The sequence below is a fragment of the Rattus norvegicus genome, chromosome 11 (assembly GCF_021556685.1).
Source record: "Rattus norvegicus strain SHRSP/BbbUtx chromosome 11, alternate assembly SHRSP_T2T, whole genome shotgun sequence".
In the NCBI taxonomy this organism is placed as follows: Eukaryota; Metazoa; Chordata; class Mammalia; order Rodentia; family Muridae; genus Rattus; species Rattus norvegicus.
Window position 1 is genome coordinate 71,327,775 of NC_141544.1, and position 24,295 is coordinate 71,352,069.

At 39.6% G+C, this 24,295-nt stretch overlaps 1 protein-coding gene and 1 long non-coding RNA gene across 2 annotated transcripts in view; one reads left to right on the forward strand and one right to left on the reverse strand.

Annotated features, from left to right (window-relative positions):
- Nucleotides 1–24,295, reverse strand: part of Zbtb20 (zinc finger and BTB domain containing 20) — a 739,052-nt gene that overhangs the window by 524,806 nt on the left and 189,951 nt on the right.
- LOC120095547 (uncharacterized) lies at nt 4,597–12,152 on the forward strand. Its single transcript, XR_015633458.1, has 3 exons — nt 4,597–5,101; nt 10,577–10,645; nt 11,257–12,152. It is a non-coding gene; the product is annotated as an uncharacterized LOC120095547 (long non-coding RNA).

The following is a 24,295-nucleotide window of genomic DNA, read 5'->3' on the forward strand; positions in this document are numbered from 1 at the left end:
GCACAATGCTCTATGCTGATGAGATGAGTTACATGACATCTCCTCCCTGGTTCAATCAAAGGGAAGCAATTTACATCTCAAACCAGTTCTCTCATCAGTGGGACATAAAAACTGCAGAAGAGACACAGCAAATGCGCTTATTTATACAGCACCAAGTCGGTTGCCACTGTTCTTTATTATTTTCCTTCGCTCCCTCCTCCCCTCTATGGTGGCCATTTTGAATAGGATGCTTTAAACTCTAAAGTGAAAAAAATTATAAGACTAAGAACAATTCCAGAAGAAAATTAAGGAAAGATTTCTTGTGATCCTGAAAGAAATCACTGGGCCTTGTGCTACCAGGCCAATCTTTTGTTCTATTTAAAAGTAAAATCTGATTCCCTTTGCAGGCCACATGAAAAAATTAGAAGACAGTTAATAGAAAATTCTGGAAAAGAGCCTGACAAATGTTTGTTTGCTTCCTAGGCATATAATGATGTGCTACATAAGTGAGTACAGTGCATTTGTCAAAAAAGGCTCTGCCGAATTAGTGTGAGATCTTCTTTCATAAAACAAATTTATTTTACTAATGGTCTCTATTAATCTTAGTTAAATTATTTTGGCTACTTTGTACTTGCACAAGACAGTGAAAACAACCCAAATGCATTTACTGCACCTGCTTAAATGCAGTCATATCTCTAAAAAAAAAAATCTATCACAGGAAGAGGGACAAGTTCTCTCAGACATGGCTTTTAGACAGAATGTGGGATTAGGCAGAGGGGTTTAAATACAGGAGTAAAACAGTAATCATATTCATCAAGTACACAAAGAAGCAAAGACAAGAAGCTCCAGATAATTCTTTTTAGTGGACTCACTGAAATAACAATAACAGCTGATGAAGGGAACGTGATTGTGGGAAGCTTGTCCATTTTACATTTTCTCTTTACATCGCACCATAAAAAGGAGCACCTGCAGCCTTCTGTGAGTGAGCGTGTGTGTGCGATGCTCAGAAGGAATCGTGGGACATGCTTCCCTGAGGAGCTCCCAGTACTCTCCGGGGCACATCCCTGCCATAAAGCCACACTGAGCCCTCGGCAGTACCTGTGCAGTGTAAATGCCCTCCCCAGCCTGCACACAAGTTTTGCTTTATATTTTCCATTCAAACACACAAACCAGCATCTGATCACTGTAGACTTTCAGGTAGAACAGTCTTCTTTGTCCCGAGTCTTTTGAGACAAAGTACACCAAAACATCAAGTGCCCTGCATCACTTGGCGTCTGTGTTACTGAAGACAGCAGCCAGCTGCAGCATGACTGCTGTGGTGTCCTACTCCTTATCCAGGAAAAAAATTGTTGTTAACAGCACATCACGGGTCTTTGAAGTGCTTGAGAAAACCATAAACTTAATTACATTGGAGGGCTGGTGTGAGATCTCACATGAAATTTGAGACTTAGTTATTAAAAATAAAAATTGCATTTACTAAATGCTTCTTACAGTAAACCAGTCAATTTCAAACTCTGAAGATTGTACGAGATAAACTGGTATTTTAAAGATAGAAATCCATGGGTTGTAAGATGCATCTGGACTCTTCTCCTTCCTGCTGCTCCTCCTCTACTTCCTTCGCTGTCTGTGTCTCCTGCCTCCTCTTCCTTCTCCCCGACCCCACCCCTTTCACATTTCCTCTTACACTGTTCACAGTTAATCTGGAGGAGAAGATGGTAAAATGTGGGTATAAAAACTTTACTTTTGTTTCTAAGTCCATGCACTTTATGGCTTAAGTCAGTAATTTCTGAGAGAAATGGATGGCTTCTTAAAACCCTTTTCATTAGTTTGCAGCTATTTTTCAGGGATCAGGGCATTCCCCAATATTCCTAGACTCCTGTCTAATATTCTCTACAATAGCTTGTGACAAGCTCTAAGCAAAGATGATCCTCTATGAATGACTGCCATCACTTCTGTAGAGGCACAGGGTGACTAGCGGAGGAGTCCATACACCATTTTCAGGTTACCTCACAATGGCCGTGACCCCAGCACGCACAACACACATGCTATTCCTCACTGTTCTGCATGTCTGTTTTCAAAACTAAATAATCTTCACAGATGACAGAAGTCAAAGGTTTCAAGCATGTTTTTGTTCTACAATAATAATTCATATTATTTATGTTATTATTAATATTTACATAGCATTCAGGAACTCCATCAAAATTAAGGTTTGATTATTGTACAAAGCAATATGACATAAGCCCCCACTGAGGACGTAGGAACACAAAAGAGACAAACCACTACTGAGGGTAGGCTGAATGTCTAGGCAAGATGCCTTACAGAAAGTGAACTCAATGGCATCTCTGAAAGATTCCTGTCTCATAATGTCACAATGGCTTTGTTTTTTAATATTTTTAAATTTAATTTTATTTATATTTATGTATTTTCTCTTTTACCTTACAGTTTCTTTGGGTATATAGTATGGCTTCCAGTTTAGTGTTTCTATGGGATTCCTGACCCTGTGAACAAATAGGTCTCTCTGCCTCTAATCTGTTTCTTGTGCCTTTTCTTGGGCGTTCTCTCTCTCTCTCTCTCTCTCTCTCTCTCTCTCTCTCTCTCTCTCTCTCTCTCTCTCCCCCTCCCTCCCTACCTCCCTCCCTCTTCCTTGCCCTCTCCTCCTTCTCTCTCTTTCTCTCTCTCTCTTGTGTTTGCTTTGTCCTATTCTGAGAAATTGGGTTTGTTTTATCTTGTTATATTATATTATATTACATCTTAAAGTTGGTTTTCCTTTTCTTTTCTTTTACTGGATATTTTCTTCATTTACATTTTAAATATTATCCCCCTTCTCGATTTCCCCTCTGGAAACCTCCAATCCCATCCACCTCACCCCATGACTCCATGAGGGTGCTCCCCCACCCACCCACCCACTCCCTCCCGCCTCCCCACCCTTCACAGGTCCAAGAGCCTCTCCTCCCATTGATGCCTGACAAGGCCCATCCTCTGTTACATATACGGCTAGAGCCATGAGTCCCTCCATGTGTACTCTTTGGTTAGTGGTTTAGTCCCGGGAGCTCTGGGGTGTCTTGTTGGTTGATATTGTTGTTCTGCTTATGGGATTACCTCAGTCCTTTCTCTAACTCCTCCATTGGGATCTCTGCTCAGTCCAATAATTTAAAGTCTGTTTTCTAAGGAAAGACAGAAAAGGGCTGGTTCTGGATGGGAGGGGAAGTGTGAGTGAATAAAGGGGAAAAAAAAAGGAAACAAAAAACATGACTGGTCCTGGGTTTGGGGAATAACTGCACCTAGGTATGGTGGAGGAGAGTATTTATTATAGATATGTGGGACAGCATAACCAGAGGCAGCGCCATCAGGGAGAGCCCAGAGTGGACGTGACTAAACTGTGCCATGTGGGGACATGGGGAGGGTAAGCAAGAGGGGAGAGCAGGGGAATGGAAACGGAAGAATATATTTCCAGGTGTGGATATTGGCTGCTTCAGATTGTCCACAGCAGCTGACTATGATTTAGCTCATGCTCTAGGAGGGGTGTGATTTTGTCAGCTGCAGAGAGTCTGCTACTGTGCAACTTTGGAATCCTAGGAACTTTTCTGAGGGCACATAAAGCTAGCACTCCATAAGGGGGCTGTGGTGTGGTTGTTGATTTGTTGCTGTTGGCTGCAGTTTGCTAAGTAGTCTTAAGAAGAAAAAAGGAGAAATTAGATACCCTGATGGCAAAGATCAAAGGAATTCGCACCAAGGAACTGACTATACCCCTAATCAGCAGGAGTTAATAATAACAATAGTGTCACCCCCTTTCTGGCCCATGACTTTATTCAGGGATCTCTCCCCTTTTCTCTCTGTCCTTTTTTTTTTTTTTTTTGTCTCTTACCAAGTGTTAGGGGGTTGAAGAAAAGAAGAAAAGGAGAAGCATGAACTAAAGACGAACTTTCAAAGTAGCTAAAGAGAAACTACAACCAGGTGCAATAGCCAGGAGTCCAAAAGGTATAAGGAAAGCCTGTAACTAAATGGTTGCATTGGATAGGGAGGAGGAGCCCAGGATTCCCCACCAACCCACCCCCACCCCTGTGCTGGGTAAGTTTAGGGTAGGGGATAAAGTATGCCAGGGAAGGGGGTTTTTTAAAAGGCAGGGACTATGGGATGCAGGGAGAACCTGAAGGTCAGGTCCACTCTGACATGTTAAACAGGCACCTCAGCCACCTGTCCCAGGTTTGAAACCCAACAGTGAGGAGTACAGGGAGGGAACCCGTAACCAGGATATGTTACATGAGGGGGGACAAAAGCTATTTTCAATAAGAGGAAAAAAAACAACAACTATGGTTTAAGTTTTCAACATACAAAATTCATCAAGGATGTTTGTCATTTTACTAGAAATGTCAGTTTTCCTAGAAAATTAGAGATTTCCAAGACAGAATAGTATTAAAAGTTACAACAGCACAGCACATAGCTTCATCACTGCAAGTATTGCTATCCAGTGGAGAAGGCTGAAAAGCAGGACCAGACTAGCACAGTGCCTCTGTCTGCCTTCATGGGTGTGAGCCAATGGTGAGGACAGGAGAGAGACACTGACTAAATAGCTTAGAATCAGGGACTCTCAAAGTGAACAATTCCTTTATTGTCCTTGGTTAGAAGCAGGAAATGTCCTTGGTTCTCAGACCAGCAGAGCCACAAGGAACTCTGATTTCTTATCTCTTCATAAATGAGCACTCTGCCTGAGCAGCTTTGGAACTGGATTTCTGGATTTTCAAGGTGAAAATGGGCTGTATCTACTCTCTGGTGGGTTTAAGGTTACTGCCTCACAAAGGAGGGTGGTACAGTCGTCTTGGTCAGGGCTTTGGTAAAGCCCATTAAGGCAAAGCTATTTCCTAGTTCAAGGAAGGACTCAACCTCTAGCCTTTTGTGCAGGACACTTGGTATTCTGACTAGCTCTAAGGACAGAACCGTCACTCACCATTGTACCTACCTTTAAGAATCAATCCATTTTCAACTGCCAATGGCCTAGCCAACAGAACGCCTATCAGGAAGACCAGGCTGCCAATCTTCTGGTGAGGATGCCATCACTCAGGAAGAAAGAACGGTTCATCTAAACTGTACTGTGGACATGGAAGGAAATCGTCTCTTCAATGAGGTAAATACTTTTCCTTCCCAGAGACTCCACGCCTCCTGCTGCCATATTCCCATGTTTTATAATGGAGAAGAGAAACTTTTTTGTCTATGTCCTTCTCCCCTTTTCTTTTAGATGCTGAGCGTGCTCTAAGCAGATCCCTGGGACACGCTGAACTCCTCCATCTTCCCCTCTGAAGCTCTCCCTATCAGCACTCCACTGTGTAGCAGCTCACAAACAGGTCTTCTCTTCTTCTCTGTCAGATTTCCCTTCTCCGGGCAGTGGGCAGTTTACCTGGCCTGCTGTTTTCCTTTTAACTCTAATAAAAATGTCCTCAAGTTCTACCTCAATTCTTAAATTTTTTTATTAACCAAAATAAAAATCTTGAGCTGGGGCCCAGGTGGTTTTCTTCAAACTTTCTGGCAAAGCTAGCTATCTTGTGAAATTCTCTCTCAGTAGAATTCTGAACAGTCAGGTCCTGTCAGAATAGAAGGACCTGAGATAGCTGACTGAAAACATTCACACCTTTCATGTTTTTGCTATAATCACAAACACCATGAAAGAGTCTCACACTCTGAAATTGGAAGTCACATTAAGAATATGTGGTAATCCTCCAGCTGATTCTATCTACATATCTAAAAGGTTGCCATCTCCACCCTAAATGACTTTATTTTGTTTCTTTCATGACATTGTCCTTTGATAAAATATATGTTCATTATCTATCATCTTCTTCCTTACTGAAATGGAGGCCATGGAAGCCAAGCTTATGAGTATTCTGAATCATCCTTACGAGATGGAATCGATGGTTGGTGCTCACTATAAATTTGTTAAGTGAATAAATAGTGTTAATTTATTCTCCCTGAAATTTTACAGCTTAAACTCCATCCTCTAAGGAGCACAGTGATGATCCTTAACACTCTAGATGGTACAGAGAGCTGTGTGAAGATCTCACATTCCAGGAAGAGCACACACAGACCTGTTCTGAAATCACAGCTCCTGACAGGAGACATTCGTGGCCTGCCCTTTGTCAGGCCACATGCTGAAGCATGGATGAGAGTAACTAAGGAGCCAAGCCCAACACCACACACCCAAAACCACCCTTCACTCTCCCACCAACTGGTTCTTATCCTTAGAATTAAAGTGAGTTGTTACTGCCCCAAACCAAACACTAGCTAACAAGAAGAGGCAAATATCAGAACTTTGGAAGCCATTACACTTGGGTTATCACCTATCTCTTACATAACAAGAGGTAATCATCCATCTGTCCAGACTCCTGAATCTGAGGTCTTAAATGCCATTTACTTTCCCCAAATAGTGATACCTTGGCAACTTTTTATCATATGATAATGATATCATTTTCATTTAGATATATATACTGAATATCCTTTTGTTTGAATGTGGCATACACCTTTCACAAATGTAGAATTTTACAGTTTTAAACACCGACATGCTGAAGTCTTCTTTTTTGGTAGGGAAGAAATTGTCTATCATAATTTTAGTAGCAATAATAGTTCTGTACATTTCTCTTAGCAATTTTCAACCTCAGATTTCTAAGCACTGTGCAAACATTAATTTACTAAGTTATGCTGTGCTCTGTGAGAATTAGGATATTATCATATCTTCATTATTTTTAGCTGAGGATCACATGACCTTAGCTTGCCATGGCCACACAGCAAAGATGAAAGCAAGCAGAAAGACGATTCTGTGCTTGAAGTAGGCGCCCAGGAAGACTAATGAACTGCATAAGAATGTATATAAGGCAGTGTGTTTTCTTACCTAGACCTCCCCCATGAACTTTGTTTAGTCCAGAAGCTGTGAGTTGTGAATGAATGAACATGTTTGAAAATAACAGGGCCACTCTTTAAGAATATTGCTTGGCAAATATTGATCCATGTTATGTGTTAGACACAATTCTAAGAGTTATACTTCTAAGAACCAGTGTGTGAGTCTATGTAAATAGACTGTGTCTTGTTTAATACCATTTCTATCTCTAGAGCCTAGATAAGTCCTGAAGCCATGGCAAATGCTGTATGAATCAGTATTTTTCCTAAATAAATACTCAGAGGACAACCATTCATTCATTACTAGCCTGTCTGAACTGTGGAACAGGTTGCTTGTAAGCTGGGAACATCTGATTATACTTTCCCCCTTATAAGGGGCAAAGAAAAGTCTTGATTTGACCATGCATGTGTGAATTTAGAGTAAGGATCCTTTTTACAAAAGCATGTATCTCTTTAGAAAAGATTAATTTATCACATGCTGTGTGCAGAATATTAGAAGAAGACCCTTGTTTTAAAGAACAAACATGCTTTCTGTGAGTCTGGTGGCGTGTGATTGTGCAGTAGAGGCATGGGATGCCTATGAATCTGTGAGCATTGTTTGCTATTAGTATTTGGCCCCTAGTCTATGGACTATTCAACAATCAGGATTATTTACAGTACTGCAGAAAAGTGTAAAGCTAACAATTTATTGAACTATACATCCATAAAATGGGTGATAACAATTACTTAGATAAGTGAGTAAGTTTTGAGAAAATTCATGCAATAGATTCTGAAAAATATGTTTCATATTTTAGTCATTCTTACTCCTCACCTTACAAGAATACCCTCTTGATATTCACTTGCACTACTTCAAAGTAGGTTGTAGCTACAACTAAAAGAGAAGCTCAAAAATAATACCATTTGTCTTAATTACTTTTCTATTGCTATGATAAAATACCAGAACCAAGGCAATGTATGAAATAACTAGCTTAAATTTTCAGATGTTTAGTTCATGACAATGGAGTAGAGGCATGGTAGCAGTAACAGCTGAGAGCTTACATTTTGAACTACAGGTTGGAGGCAAAGAGTATGACGACTATGGGAACACCCTAAGTCATTTGAAGCCCCCAAACTTGTCCCTAGTGACACATCTCTTCCAATTAGGCCACACCTCCTAAACCTTCTCAAACATTTCTACCAACTGTGGACCAAGTACCAATTACATGAGCTTATATCAGCCATAATCATTCAAATCACCATACATAAAATATAACTCACTACATTATATCTGTGTGTTTATGCATGTGTATATTTGTGTGTGTGTGTAAATATATATATTTACATTCCTGAGGTACTTGCTCGTGTGAATTTATCCTGTATATTAGGTTTTTAATTCATCGCTGTGAAAAAAATTACTAGCATACACCAGCTGATATGAGGCCCCTGGCACATATACAGAAGAAGACTGTCTGGTCTGGCCTCAGGGAGAGAAGATGCACATAAACCTCAAGAGAATCGAGACCCCGGGAACTGGGGAGGTCTGGTAGGGTGGGGGTGGAGGGATGAGGACATCCTCTTGGAGAAGGAGGGAGGAGGTATGGAGTGAGGAACAGTAAGAGGGTACGCTAGGATGGGGATAACAACCAGACTATAAATAAAACAAAATTTAAAAAATAAATAAATTTTAATAATGAGGTTGAAAACAATCGTTATCATACTCAGAATTATTCCATCCTCGTTTTCTGATTGTACCTTGACAGTGCTACCCAGCAGCAGGCTGTCAGTCTACTGCCACTCCATGAACCTGTCCTCTAACACTCTCTCTAGCTATCCAATCCTGTAAGAGTCACTGGAATTCAACCAGAATCTGCTTGAAATCTGTATTTCTCATTTCTAATTGAATTACACCTCTTACTTAGTCTTATGTATTTAGTCAAAGCAAATAAGATTTTCAAGATCAATGTATCTTCCTTCTTGATTACAATAAACTTCTTGATTTCCTATAAAACTATGTGTTTATGCATATGTGCATAGGTTTGTATAAGTGTTTGTATGTGTGTACATATATGTGCACATACATGTATGTAAAGTTTAATGTCCTTCTCAATCACTTTCCTCCTTATTTATGATAAAGGGTTTTCTTTTTTTTAATCTTTATTAACTTGAGTATTTCTTATTTACATTTTGATTGTTATTCCTCTTCCCAGTTTCCCGGTCAACATGCCCCTAACCCTTCCCCCTCCCCCTCTATATGGGTGTTCCCCTTCCCATCCTCCCCCCATTACTACCCTCCCCCCAACAATCACGTTCACTGGGGGTTCAGTCTTAGCAGGACCCAGGGCTTCCCCTTCCACTGGTGCTCTTACTAGGATATTCATTGCTACCTATGAGGTCAGAGTCCAGGGTCAGTCCATGTATAGTCTTTAGGTAGTGGCTTAGTCCCTGGAAGCTCTGGTTGGTTGGCATTGTTGTACATAAGGGGTCTCGAGCCCCTTCAAGCTCTTCCAGTTCTTTCTCTGATTCCTTCAACGGGGGTCCCGATCTCAGTTCAGTGGTTTGCTGCTGGCATTTGCCTATGTATTTGCTGTATTCTGGCTGTGTCTCTCAGGAGAGATCTACATCCGGCTCCTGTCGGCCTGCACTTCTTTGCTTCATCCATCTTGTCTAATTGGGTGGCTGTATATGTATGGGCCACATGTGGGGCAGGCTATGAATGGGTGTTCCTTCTGCCTCTGTTCTAAACTTTGCCTCCCTATTCCCTGCCAAGGGTATTCATGTTCCCCTTTTAAAGAAGGAGTGAAGCATTCACATTTTGATCATCCCTCTTGAGTTTCATGTGTTCTGTGCATTTAGGGCAATTCAAGCATTTGGGCTAATAGCCACTTATCAATGAGTGCATACCATGTGTGTTTTTCTGTGATTGGGTTACCTCACTCAGGATGATATTTTCCAGTTCCAACCATTTGCCTATGAATTTCATAAAGTCATTGTTTTTGATAGCTGAGTAATATTCCCTTGTGTAGATGTACCACATTTTCTGTATCCATTCCTCTGTTGAAGGGCATCTGGGTTCTTTCCAGCTTCTGGCTATTATAAATAAGGCTGCTATGAACATAGTGGAGCACGTGTCTTTGTTATATGTTGGGGCATCTTTTGGGTATATGCCCAAGAGAGGTATAGCTGGATCCTCAGGTAGTTCAATGTCCAATTTTCTGAGGAACCTCCAGACTGATTTCCAGAATAGTTGTACCAGTCTGCAATCCCACCAACAATGGAGGAGTGTTCCTCTTTCTTCACATCCTCGCCAGCATTTGCTGTAACCTGAGTTTTTGATCTAAGCCATTCTCACTGGTGTGAGGTGAAATCTCAGGGTTGTTTTGATTTGCATTTCCCTTATGACTAAAGATGTGGAACATTTCTTTAGGTGTTTCTCAGCCATTTGGCATTCCTCAGCTGTGAATTCTTTGTTTAGCTCTGAACCCCATTTTTAATAGGGTTATTTGTCTCCCTGCAGTATAACTTCTTGAGTTCTTTGTATATTTTGGATATAAGGCCTCTATCTGCTGTAGGATTGGTAAAGATCTTTTCCCAATCTGTTGGTTGTCGTTTTGTCCTAACAACAGTGTCCTGGTAAAGGGATTTCTTAAGAAATATGGAGCTCACCAATTCAACTAGATTGGATGGCCAGCAACCGCTTCAGTATCCTTTTGTCTCTAAATTCTCTGTCCTGGTGTTACAGGCATGCACAACTATGGCTGGATTTTTTACAAGTGCTGGCAATCTGAACTAAGGTCTTCAAGCCTACAAAGTAAGTGCTTTATTGACTGAAAAATCTTTCCAGTCCTTGGCTTCCTAGTGATTAGTTTTTCCTCTGAGTAATGTTCATGCCAATTGCCAAAAAGTTAAAAAAAAAACTTTTGTAAATCTCTCAAAATAAAATGATATAATAAGTAGCTGTTATCTTATGGAAGAGATAGCATCTAACATTTCCTATATAATTTTTATCTTTTTTCAATAGTTCTCACATAATAATATTCATAATTGTTGCCTATTCTGAAAAGACTCCAACTTTTAGAAGGCAAATGGGCTACAGATAATACAATTGGTAGAGAAGACAAAGTTGTAGCCATTGCTATATGTTAAAATTTACAGGAAATTGACAGTTAGCTTAGATAGCAAAAGGTAACATGATGATACACACTTGTCTTACAAGTTTTCACAGTTTTCTCCCTCTGTTGCCATATTCCCTTTAGTCTATATATGAAACTTCAAGGTTCTCTAAGAAGCCTGCCCTTAATGTTATTTTTTAATATTATTCGGTGGATATAAAAATGTTGGAGAAAGGAAAGAGATATGATTTTCTCTTGGACTTTTGTTCCATAATGGCCAACTGAAACCAACCTCTCATTTATCTCCTAGAAACATTAGTAAGATTCCAGCCCTTTCTACAAAACCGTGATTATTGCAAACTGGGTGAAAGAACACAGCACACTGAAGCATGTGGCACCTAATCCACAGAAGGACAAGCACCGAGTCGACACTTACAGGCTTCTACCCCAATGATGCATTTCCATGGTGCCTTTTGCCATGGTGCTCAGAACTTCAAGCAGATCTATTTGTCTAATAACAAGTGCATATGTAGGAAAAGAGTTCTTCATGGCTCATACCTTTTCAGATGTTTGTTGTTGACAAATTGTAAGAAATATATAACATTTTAAATTTCTATATCTTCTTATGCACTAAAAAGGGAAATCTTCCATCATAACCCCACTGCACAGGCACAGCATTAATCTCTTACAAGTTCCTCTTATACATGAGTTCCAACTCATTTAAAGATACATAAATATTCTAAACAAAACCCATGATTTCTTTACTCTCTCCAAACTCTTAACAAATCTGTTGCAATAGAAAGCTATCTCTACCATTAAGATTATTAATATATATTGAGTATTTCCAATTATTTCCTACATCATCCTTAAATCCAAGTGTCAAATATCATAATTTGAGAGTAAATGTAGAAACCACTCTGTCAACCCCTTGGTCCTGCCAAGGCTCAATGTACCAGTGTAGGGGAATGTCAGGGCAGGGAGGTAGGACGGGGTGGGCTGGGGTGGGGTGGGGAAACACCCTCGTAGAAGAAGAGGTAGGGAGATGGGTTAGGGGGTTTATGGATGGGAAACCAGGAAAGGGGATAACACTTGAAATGTAAATAAAAAATATTCAATTAAAAAAAAAGAAATCTCTCTGTTAATCTTTTGGGGTCTGGAATTCTATCATTTAAAACTCACAAATAAAGACATAATTTCTAGAAACAATTTACCTTCTTTGCTATTCTATGAAAGATGCTATTCCTGTTTTAAAAATGAAGAAGCACATGAACAAAGACGTTCTATACCTTCTCTAAAGCCTTTTGGCAAGTGAGAGATTAAGGATTAGCACCTGGAAGCACATGAGAGGCTCACTCAGTACATAATAATGGTCCCTCCAGAGGTTAACAGGAGGCATGGTACTCATCTGACTTCAGAAGAAGACAACATTAAGTTCAAAGCTCATTTTTACCATCCACTGTGTGGTCTTGGGACCAAATCTTTACCATTATGGGCCTGAATTTTCTGTGCACCCAAATAATAAGTTCTTTAGTGAGTATTTTTCACAAATTGTTTCATTTAATTATTAAAGTGACTTGTAAGCTATTGCCAACTTTGGGCTCTGCATTCAAATATTCATATGGTCTTTGATCAAAAAGAGCTTTCAAATAATGTTTATCTGATGAGCATTGACATTTTTGTCATCATTAAACAACTGAGTAAAACAAATATTTATATAGCATTTATGCTGCATCAGATATTCAAAAGAACCTAAACATGATTTTAAATATCCAGGATGTGTGTAGGTCATAAACAAACACTATGCCATTTAAGAAACTTTTGTCCAGCTTGTGTTATTTGTAGAAATCACACCAGTACCCTGGAGATACCAGCTGTGAGTGTGGCCGCAGACTTCATGCAGTGTTACCTGAGGAAAGTGAGGTTGACCAAGTGCTTATTGGTAAACAGTGAGTAGTAAAGGTAGATTTGCTACGCGACAGAACCATATCCACAGTTGCTTGCCTTAGTGAGCTAAGCAGTAGAACCTTCTTCAGAGTATTGTGACTTGTATTTTTGTCAGGATTAAATGGTGGACACTATCCAGTCGATTAAAGGCACAAAAAGAACAAACGATGACTTTCTTTCAAGTGTGAAGGAATTTCTCCTCCCTTCTGATTCAAAGTGTAACACTGGTTCTTTCTCAGTCTTGAGCCTGCTGGTTTTCAAACTAGGAATCCCATCAGACCTGCCGTGCCTCAAACCTATGGATGAAGAGGAAACCTCTATCTTTGCTCCACCTGGGACCTCAGTCTGCTGTCTGTGGACTTAGGTACTAAACAGACTTCATAACCATGTGACCCATTTCCTCTTATAGTCTCTTTCTATATAGGCATAGATAGCAATGGTTCCTTTCCCCTAAGTACTGTGAACAATACAGCATGTGACACACATCACAGATGCACACAAAAACAGCCATGAATGTACCTTAAACATTTCCTAGGGGAAACCAGAGAAAGATACAACACAACATGAGGAACATGTCCTTTAACAAGAGCAAAGCCAGGTGCAGTGGAGGAAGACTACATTTTCAAGTACACTGGATTCTTAGAAGAAGAGAAGAAAGAGATGTTTAAAACATAATCCCAGATTGTTCATGAGAAATAAATGGTAAAGACAGCTACCACCATCAATGTGGATTGTTCTAGAAATTAAGAGCAAGAACTTCTTTGCTGCGTGGGAGTGACGTGGTGATGGCAAGCTCACTGACATGATTGATTTTGGCCCTTCGTTTTGGGAGATAAGAGGTTACAGGAAAGTGAAGGGGTTAATAGAAAAGGCCAGGTCATGCAGTAAGGCAGTCCACCCAACGTCTATTTGTGCATTTCAGACCCAGCCATCACCCACTGAGGAATAAAAAGGCTTCTTCAGCCATGAGGCTGGGCTCCTCAAGTTTTCATAAAAACCCTTAGTTTTAGGTAAGGTTAGAAGACTCCTTCGTTCATACTCGGGCTACACCAATATGCTTGGAACTCTTCTCAGCACACAGTGACACAGTCCATGCCAACTCTCCTGAATGTCTGTGTTTGGTTAAGGTTGGGGCCAGTGCCATGTCTTCAACAAGTAAACATAAAAAGAAAAATAAGTGACATTTACTCAGTCTTGGCTAACTGACTTCTTCCTACCCTCTAAGCTAAGAACCAAAGAAGCTACAATTGCTGGGAAAGGAAGGAGAAAGCTGACTTTTAGGGAAAATGGAAATAAAAGCAATGTGACCAATTCCAATATATGACATCTATTTTTATTTTCCTCAAGGAAAATTGTGTATCATTGCCAAAATTCTCCAAGTAACCACAACTGACATTTCTCAGCATCAGAGCAGGGCGAATGACAGTAATACCTGCTTCTTCCTCCAGCAGACAGAGAGGGAAGCGCTCTCCAAGGAGATGCTATGCTGCTTCTCGTGACTTTTAATCTCCTTTTATGTCTCCTAAACACAGCACTCTGTCTTATGTAATTCAAGGTTCATAGAACAAACCTATTTTACCCAAAGCATTAAAACTAGTGCAATGAATTTTTATATTTCCTTCTGGCTACATTTACTAAAAACCTACTCTCATTATGCAACCAAATATATGCTGGTGATGTGTACATTATAATTTTTACAAAGGTCTAAAGAGTACTGTCAATAAACAGAAAAAAAAGAGTCCTGCTAAAGGATGGCCAAGCAAGAGAGGAATGCAAACATAAGGCCTTTACCATGCTCAGAATCTCCGTTTGTATTTGTTACACATGATCAATGGAACTGAACACTGAACGCTGAAAACATTTTTAAATACACAAATTATTATCTTGCATTAGCTTGCACCACTAGAATTCATCAGTTCTATAGAAGAATATACTTATGCTGCTTTAATTAGTCTTCACTGTAAGCTCTACTCAATATGGAAAGTTTCACAAGAAGAACAGGGAACCGAAGAAGTCAGACACTAGACATCAGCCTCCTTACCTTGACAGTCAAAACCCCTCACTGACAAGAGTAATGGGATGAAATACCCCTGCATGCTATGGCTTCCTCTCAGTCTAAAATGCACCCAAACTGCTTCTGGGGAACTACTACCACCTCTCCATCTTTTCTAGAGATATGAATTCAACATAGAATGTTACTAGAGTTATGTTGGTGTCAAATGAAAAAAAAAAAAGGATTTTTAGGTCCACAGTTCTGGACTCGCAGGAACACTGCATAAATGTGTAATGGAGAAGAAAATGATCACATCACTTTCTTCTGATTCTCCCTCAAAGACTGGCTTGTCAGTTCTACTCAATGATTTGTTAGGAATTTCCTCAATATCTGTCAAGATGTTTTTACTGCGGGTAACGAATTGCCTTTCATTTACCCTCCCTAACATCACAGAGTCCCTTGACCATTGTCTTGCTGAGTCTTTACCGCAGTGGTAAATACCATGGCCAAAACCAATTATTGGGGGCAGGGGGGCATTATGTGGCTTACATGGTACCAGCCAGCAGCAAGGGAAGGCTGGCCCTCCCCACAGTGTGCTAGGCCCTCCACATCACTTATTAATCTAGAAAATGCTGCACAGCCATGCCCAATAGGCAACGTGATGCAGGCAATTCCTGAAGTGAGGCTCTCTCATCCCCAGTAACTTTTCTGTGTGTCAGGCTGACGACAACTAACCAGCTGACGATGACTAACCAGTTGACGACGACTAACTGGCTGACGACTAACCAGTTGACAACGACTAACCAGCATAACTATTAAGCAAAGCCTGAGCTTTCCATTCCCTGTTCCTGATTTCCATCTTGGCATCAGGGCCATTTCCTTCTCCATCATCTTCAGCTAAATCTTAACTACGTATTTTCTCCAGCTTCCTTGGAGAAAGCGTTGGGGGTGGGAGTTCTATATCAGAACTCATAGACCTATATGGAATGAGTTTTGCAGAGTCCCCCTCACTTATGTGTTCACTGAATTTCCCCCTCTCCTACTGCAGTGCAAGTGTACTTTCAGGGTTTAGTTACAGAATCACAGAAAGTGCCTTTTGGATGTCTTCTCAAATACTCAAATGTTGACAGCTGTTGAAACTGATCTCTATTTCAGAACCGAATGCTGAAATAAAAATCCAATCTCATTCCTACCCAAAGACTGTGGGTATTAAAGACAGTGGCTTCAGGATACAAGGAAGGGTAAGGGAGAGGCAAGACCAGCTGGTTTTGTTGATGGTTCCTATGTATACCTACACTCATTCTGGGCAGGAGATAATAAAGCTAAAGCTAAAAACAGGCAATGAAGCAAAAAATCCAAATAGAATATCCAAACTATGGGGTTCTATATCTAGACATATTGTTGCTTCTCTATATAATGGAAAGATTTGTTATCAGTAATGCATTATCATAATCATACATTTTATTGATTTAAAATATTTGATTGCTATAGAAGCTTCCTTTTGAAATAATATTAAAGCCAATACTTGTGATGATATAAAAACTGTATGTTACTAAAGTGCTTTCTCTTAAGTGGAGGCAAGCAGACAAAGCCATCAGTTCACTAGCAGAGGCATTGGTTGTATTTTTCTTAATCAGCAGGCTTACTTTCTTATCTAAGTTCTATTCAAGTCTTTTTCTTTTCTCACGAAAAACCCACACATGTGTAATTCTATCAGTGTTGTTACTAATATTTATTTTTGATGGCTTTTCTAATTTTTGTGAAGTCATATGATCAATGTAGCCTTACCCATTCCGAATTCCCATCTGAAGACATTAAGAAAATGCAAGTGTAAGAAAAATATTCATTGTAGAATGCCAACCTATCTTTAAACAATAAATATTACAAAACAGACACTTGATGCTGGATAAAATGTACTGCATAAAAATATGTAGTGCAAAAAAACTATGTAGTGCATGTTAGGACGTCACCGCTGGGCTGCCACCAAGTTCCCAGACACGTCAGTGTTGGGTTGGTCAGTCTTACAGGGGATAACCTCATGACTCAAGAGCTACCCAAAGTTATTCCTAAATAACAATATTGGCTGAGAGTGTTCTAATAGAGTTTTACTTGCTAACATTTCTCTTAAGAATCTTCATTACTTCACCATATAATCTTGTGAAGATTGTGGCAGAACATTAATACCTGCAAAGTCCAAATCTTTGTTCTCACCTAAGTACAAGTTTGTCATGGTGAACATGGAATTACTTTGTTCCTCTGATTAGTACATAGTGAAAATAAATAGAGTAAACATTTCATTAGTGAAATGCACATGGAACCAAGGCTATGGTCAGGGTCCTTCTGTCTGGTTTGAAGCCCACTCTAGTCTGACATCCTCCTTCTTCTTCCGTAAACAATTGACATCAAGGATAAGTGACTAACAGCATAAAGAATCACCAACATCCACCACCTAATGGAGAAACACTGATGGTCTGAGGCTCAGGTCTTCACGGCCTGAGTGATGCTGGTAGTGGGAATGAGAGAATGAAGTGTGTGCTGTAATCCCCATGCTGATCCAGATAAACAGCAGCCGGACAGAAGCACATGCTGAAAACATTCCGATTCTCATCCACTTCTCAGAAAGCATCCAGCAGAGTGAAAGAAATGAATCCCTTTCTCAGTGTCGATTATGTTAAACATTCTCATTGCTTTAAAACCCTCTTTCTTCCTTCCCTTCCTCCTCTGACACCCCACTCCAGCCTATGTATCCTTAAAGGCTGTGCCAGGCTCATCTTCCTTTCTGAAGGCATACTTTTCTCATCTGTCTCTAGATAAGATTTGCCATAAAGAGCCAAGCTTCAACTCCCATGGTCAGGATTCCCATTGCTTCCTCCTCTACTTATTCTATATGCAAAGTCCTGTCACGAACAGAGTTCTTAGAAAAAGGAAAGAGGTTCAGGCAAGAGCATTGAGTTAACCAGTAGAATAAAGGAGAGAACTATGAATACGTTATTATTGTTATGGTCACATATGCAAACCTCCAGCTTTGCAAACTAATGGTGAGATCTCTATCAACTTCACTCTAGGGCTGCCTACTTTCTACTTCATTTCTCAGCTAGCTACTGGTGGTCACAGTAATCAACCCCCAACAGTGTAGACAAACCATGGGATCTGTGCTCTCCTGTTCTCTTTACAAGTAGAGCGATATTTAGACTTCAGATGCAGAGCTCTGTAGAATCAATCTTACCATCTCTGTGTTCTTAGTGTTGGCCATACACCTATGCCTTTTACCTTCTCTCAACAGAACAACACTGTTGTCCTTCAATTTAAAATCTATTTTTTTCTAGTCTTCAACTTCTAGGGTCTAAGGCATCCAAAGTAAGAGCACTATTTAATTACAATCAATAAGGGCGACTGAAACTCTTGAAGGTTTAAACAAACTTGGCTTTCTCTCTCACATGGTGTTCCATTGTTTTTTTTTCCTATATTATTCCATTTAACCTCACAGTTTCTTTCTTCACAGAAAAAGCTAATGTCTGTACTTTTGTAATATGATATGCGTGTGTGTCTGTCTGTCTGTATGTGTGTATTTAAGTGTGTTATGTCTGTCAGTCTGCCTGCCTGTCTGTCTATAAGTCTGCATGTCATAGCACATGGTTGATCCTTGCTACCTTAAAGATCCTGGGGCTCAATCTCAAGTTGTCATCCTTGGTGACAAGTACCTTTACTTGCTGAGGCACCTCACTAGCCCCACAATGTTTCCCTTATTACAAATATATCCATATTGTTAAAAGATGGAACTATATAACCACAAGATTTTAAAGATCCTTATCTCAAGCTCACAATCTACCTGTTCATTCTCCTTTCTGTCCCTGATTCACATATTGTCCAGCTGTTGGTCAACTCTTCCTCTGCATTAGTCGTGTGAGTGTGTGTGTGAGTGTGTGTGTGTGTGTGTGTGTGTGTGTGTGTGTGTGTGTGTGTGTGTGTTTTCTCCTGCTCACATTCTGGAATTCATCTTTTCACCCATTTATTACAATTAAAAACTAAGGTTATTTTTGGGGGCTGGGGATTTAGCTCAGTGGTAGAGCGCTTACCTAGGAAGCGCAAGGCCCTGGGTTCGGTCCCCAGCTCCAAAAAAAAGAACAAAAAACAAAAAAAAAAAACAAAAAACTAAGGTTATTTTTGAAAGGTCAAATCCATGTTAAGATATTTTCCTACTATTTCTTCCATGAAGCTTTCTTGACAACTTCACTTTCTCAATACTTTACTCATTAACAGATCATAGATTTGCTGCTTTAAAATTTCTTTTCCTGGCTAGACTAAGGGATGTCTTTTGGTAGAGTCCATGAGAGATACTGGATATATAAAAATTCATTGTTATTTTCACTCTCAAAACCTTTCCAGTGTAGATTAGAAGATAAAACAACAAACAGCTCTGTCACAGCACTGAGGACAAGCCATTTCTATCTAAATGGCTTCATGACAGGTACGCACATTCTGTACAACCAAGACTATGTTGCATTCAATAAATATAAAGATTAACCAAGTATATAAGATGAACAATAAAGATATAAAGAAAAGAGAATATAGCAAGTTTAAGTACAAGCATAATGAAAAATGAAACAAAACAACAACAGAGGAAAACCCAGAGTAGACTAGTCAAAAGGAACTGCATTGGCATCCAGTATTTGGAGAGCAGAGCCAGGGAGGATACTCTTGTCAGAGATAAAGGATGAACTGTGGAGTCACAGGGTGCCCAGGAGCTACTGAGCACATGTATGGCTTACATGGTTTGGTTCAACTAACACCCAGAACTTTGAGGGAGAAAGAATGAGGAAGTACAATCAGATATACTGTGACTTCCTGAGCTAGTAACTGAAAAATCCAGTGTTGAATGAAACCCAAGAATATTCTGAAGTCTACCCTATCTAATTGAATTTAACTAAAAACCCAAGGCAGGTATGCTGGAAAATTCTGTGTCAACTTGAAACAAAGTAGAGTTATCTGAAAGGAGGGAACATCAATTGAGAAAATGCCTCCACAAGATACAAATATAGGGCATTTTCTTTTTTTTTATTTTGTATTTTTTTTTAAATTTATTTAATACTTAATAATAATTCTTTGGTATAGGGCATTTTCTTAATAAGTTATCGATGGAGGAGGGTCCAGCCCATTGTGAGTGGTATTATTCCTAGGCTGGTGGTCCTGGGTTCTATAAGAAACCAGGCTGAGCAAGCTATGTGGAGCAAGCCATACAACATTCCTCCATGGCTTCTTCAACTCCCAGTTCATGTTCCTCCCCTGTTTGAGTTCCTGTCCTGACCTTCTTCAATATGAACTACTGTATTCTCTGTAACCTTATATTTTTGGTCATGGTGTTTTGTTACATCAATAGAAACCCTACCTAGGACACTGAGTGTATCCATAAAATTAATAATAAAATACATATTTGCAAAAAGATCAAAGCCTTAATTTTTACATAATTGAATACTGAGACCAAGTAGTTGATTAATACATATGAAGGAAAAATTAATAGAATCAGAAAAACATAAAAGTTTTGCTCCCAAAAGGCTTTCTAAATCTGTGCGTACTGTCCTCTAATGATCTGTCTCTGAGAGTTGTAGATCATGAGGAAAACACCATTTAATCTTATCACTAAGCACCATTCTGTAAAATAATTCTGCTGCTTTAGGCCAAGTGTCTCCAGTACTGAGGACAACTGCAGGTATTGTAACTAGCACAGTGCACATATATTTAGCAAGTAAGTTACTTGAAGAACACCAGTTTTAATGAAGGAATGAGTAGGTCTATTTGTGCGAGCACGTCTGAGACATGAGTATAAATACAAAATTAATCAGCACTTTGGCCATATTAGTTCTCTTAGTAAATTCATTTTCATTTGCCGTTAGAATCACATCATTTCTCCTTGAAACTTTCTTATGGAATTATAAATGTCTATGTAACAATGGTGTTGGCTTCAAATGCCTCAGAAAGAATCAAGAGATCACCAAACTGTCACAGAGGCCGATTTACAAAGTGCCTTTCAGTTAATAATCACTACAAAAAGTTTTTATGTTCATTCAGAAGTGGTTCAAAATATTTTAATAAAATGCTAATATGAATATTACATCTTTATCTGTTTTAAGGTGGAGAAAACATTATCAATGTTTCATTTATAAAACCAAGTTCCCATGAAGCAGAGCAGAAGGCCTGCTTATTACAGATTTTCCCAGCCAAATTCCCAAAGGGCCCCCAACAGGCTTTCTCAATTTGTGGGCATGTCCTCTAACAATCGATTTCTTTCCAGACTCTCCTTGGAAACCAAAGATTTATGTCACTCTCTTCATATTTGAAAAGGAAATTGGTCCCTGTTAAAGAAAAAATAAAAAGTGAAAGCTTATTTGTATCAAAGAATCCACGCTGGCTGGACAAATAAGTCATTAATATGCCCTAGGCAGGAGGCTCCTCCACCAGTGACTGTCTCCATGGGACTGTTATCACTGTGTGGACTTCACGAATCCAGCTCACAGAAGGCATTTGTGAAGATGATTCATGCTTACACATGTGTTTAGAAAAGAAAATACTGTCAGATAGTAATTGGGGAATTAGACCGCCTCTTTGTAAATATTTTAAATCTCCAGCTCAAATTCTAGAACCAGGGAAGAGTCACATAGGCTGGAAACATTTCTTTAAAAATGAATACTCACTTAGTATCCTGAAAAATTTTTGAGGTCACTCAAACAAACAGGTATTGCAGCATTTCATCGATAGCTTATCAAACCACAGAACAGGACAGAACAAAAAGACATTTGCTAGGGAACTCTCTGGTCAACGTTCTATGAAAGCATATGAGCATATTTTATAAACTCATCTTCACAGGAAGTTACCCAGCTTAATAAGCACAGACCTGCAAGTTAATATTAAAATTTACTTTGATTTCAGTGGCAACAAAGCTGATCCAACGAGGAGCTATTACATAAAACCCTTATTGTCACATTCGTCATCACCACTCTCAACAGAGTACTGCCAGCACCAAGAAGCCAGCTCCCAGTTCACCTCAGGAAATATGCTGCACAGATGGCCAACCTAATAACAATGCAGTAGTGAGGTGGCCCTGTTTATCTTCTCAAAATGACACTGCCTTAATTTTTCAATTCTCTTTACTGATGTCCTCTTTCATGTATAGGTCTATTAGATCCCACTTCCTCTACTGTCCTCCCAGGACTTGGTGCTTGCCAACTACAGTAAGTTGTTTTGACAACTTGTCTAGCTATACAATACTCTGTTTCTTTCCCTCTGCATTCGTTCTGGCTTCAAATGACTGCCTTCAAAATATAGCAGGCTATCCAATCAAAGTATACAACCGGGGGAAAGCTTTCTGTGCCTAAACACTGTCCTGCCCAAACCATAATCTTTCATGTGCCCATAGTTCTTTCTTTTACTCTTTATTTCATAGATAAATCCCATTTGCTATCTTGTCTACTCCTATCTTAATAAGGAATGACTGCCGTGACTACCCCCATCTAGCTACGCCATTCACCGCCAGCACCTCTGCTCTCCTCGTGTGCTTCAAGAAGAACTGATTAGCACTTTGCATAATTAACCTGATTAGCACTGTGCATAATCAAACTGATTAGCACTTTGCATAATTAAAAAGAAATAATAATAATAACAATAATAAGCACTAAGTAATATCAGAAGCTGTTAGTCCCTCAGCCCTTTGGTTACCTCCAAGATTAGTTCAATGCAACATATCTTGCACCTCCACATTGACATCTTTTCTGTAAATCTAAAGTCAAGAAAGCAAAATCAAATTCTTTCAGTCCACAAATCCATGATGGACTTTAGTTCCACTCTCAGTTACTAAAATGTTTGAGCTTTTCCCAACTATGTCTCCCTCTCCACAATCTTTGATATTCCATGGGCACTAAGGTGAGACAAATATGAGAATGAGACAAGTCAATGGAAACCCTTAGAATAAAATTAGAATTGAAGATACATGCTGCCCTGTTCAAATGAGAAACTTCCCAGGAAAGCCTGGTAGGGCCGTGTACTTTGTGATCTCAGCAAAGTGATTGAGCATTTATAACCTCACTCCATCATATTGATAATGGGAAGAACACAAAGTATGATATCCCAAGGGTTGCCATTGTAATAAAGTAGCAGCTAAACAAATACTCTATAAAGTAGACGCTTGTAGTCATAAATGAGGCATCCCTAACCCTGGCACTCCCAAAACATATTTCCCACCATGGACACAATTACAGATTAAGTAATAAATTTTGTATTTATAATGACTTCAAATCAAAAAAGTATGAGGTCTTCTTGCTTAACTTTTTTATGTCCGAGTCAATGACTGAATATGATTATAAGTATGAGTTAGTTATAATCTTACTTTGGTAATTATTGGATCCATCATGGTTTACATTTGTGTTTCCACAGAGGTTAAATCAAGCTGTTCCTGGAAATTTACAAGAGAATAGAAGAAAATCTACTCTATTTCTAATAATTTGGGAAAGCAAGGTGGAGACTTTTGCAAGTCTACTTTTCTCTACCCCATCATAGTTGACTTTCTGTTCTCTGCTAGCTTTTAGTTCAATCTCCCTTTCCTCTGAGAAACCACCTTTGAGACCCAGCCTCATCTTCCTGTACTGTCTCTCTATTTGTCATCTGTGCACTAAGCACGCGGGCGTGTGTGTGTGTGTGTGTGTGTGTGTGTGTGTGTGTGTGTGTCTCCTGGAGCCACTGTTCTGTCTGCTCTTGCCCCAGAAACATCACTTGAGAGCTGCATATCATGAGTACATCCCATGTTTTATCACAGCTGACTTGGGGAAACTGAATGGTGAGGCCCTGTTTTCAGTATGGACTGACTATGTAAGTGCTGTGTACAAGCTGGAGCTGCTTCGCTACCTACATCTAAGAGAATACAAAGGTATTTGACAAACCCAAAGCCATGTGTCCGATCAAAAAATGCATCGTATTTAGCCACTCAAATCCAAACGGGAGTGTCTAGTGAGCACGTCATGACACTACACACGGAACACAGCACTGACTGTGACCAACTGCAACTCGTCACGAGAAACTCACGGTTTGTTTACAAATCCTTTAAGGGTGTTTCTTCAGAGGCTGGAATGAATCTGGAATCCTCACTCCTCAAAATAATCGAAAAATAACTATCATGACCAGTGGTGAGGCATCTATCATAAGATCACGAGACCTGTATCAACCTAAAGAAGAAGAGCTTCTTCCCGGGAAAATCCTCTATTTCACATTTCATTTAATTCAAGGAAGAAAAGGCTGCTGTGGAGACTATTCAAGTCCAAATGTTCCTGGTGAAGGTGCTTCCAGTAATTCTGGGAAAGAAGCCAGTCCTCTAGTTTTATATGTAAATATTTTAAAAACAAGCACATATATATAAGCACAAAGGAAA